This window comes from Girardinichthys multiradiatus, chromosome Y (assembly GCF_021462225.1).
Source record: "Girardinichthys multiradiatus isolate DD_20200921_A chromosome Y, DD_fGirMul_XY1, whole genome shotgun sequence".
NCBI classification, from domain to species: Eukaryota; Metazoa; Chordata; class Actinopteri; order Cyprinodontiformes; family Goodeidae; genus Girardinichthys; species Girardinichthys multiradiatus.
Window position 1 is genome coordinate 2,642,780 of NC_061818.1, and position 703 is coordinate 2,643,482.

The following is a 703-nucleotide window of genomic DNA, read 5'->3' on the forward strand; positions in this document are numbered from 1 at the left end:
AGCCAGGGGCTTACTTTTACACTTTCTACCATGTCTTAGTGGCACCAGTAGATATTTTCCCAGCATATTCAGCAACAATTTCTTCTGTCTACATGTAGAACTGGACTATAGGACTGGCTGCAGCAATGAGATACAATGTTAAGATCTGAAAAACCTTCTAAATGTGTTTAGTAACTTTTATTTTGACTGAACTAAGGGACCAGATTTCTTTCACATTATGATTAATTCAGCTAGAAGCTCAGAGGATTCCTACTACTTTCTATCACTTTACCTGTAGCTCAGGTGAAAGCCTCTAGTCTGTTCCTCATCAAGACCCTGATGATGCTCATTAGAGTAGACCTCATGTTTTGCTGGGGGCTCAATTATAGTTTAACTTAATATCATGCAAAATCTAATTAAGATTTCTAAGCAATTTGATTGGTAAATGGCATTATATCCGAAATAAAATGAAACGGCTACTACTATAAAACCTATGAAAAAACCTAATTATGAAATTACCATTATTATATTATATAATTACATAAGGATGAAAACATTGATGATAAAAGATTTATTTCCCCAGTGCAGCTACAGACGTTAGTTTTCCACTTTTAGGTCCTCAGGAGAGTGTTTTAACAGGCAGCAATTCTCACCAGAAGGCGCATAAATACATTAAATCAGTCAACAACAAACTGACCTTTCTCAAAATAAATGAAGTCAAAAA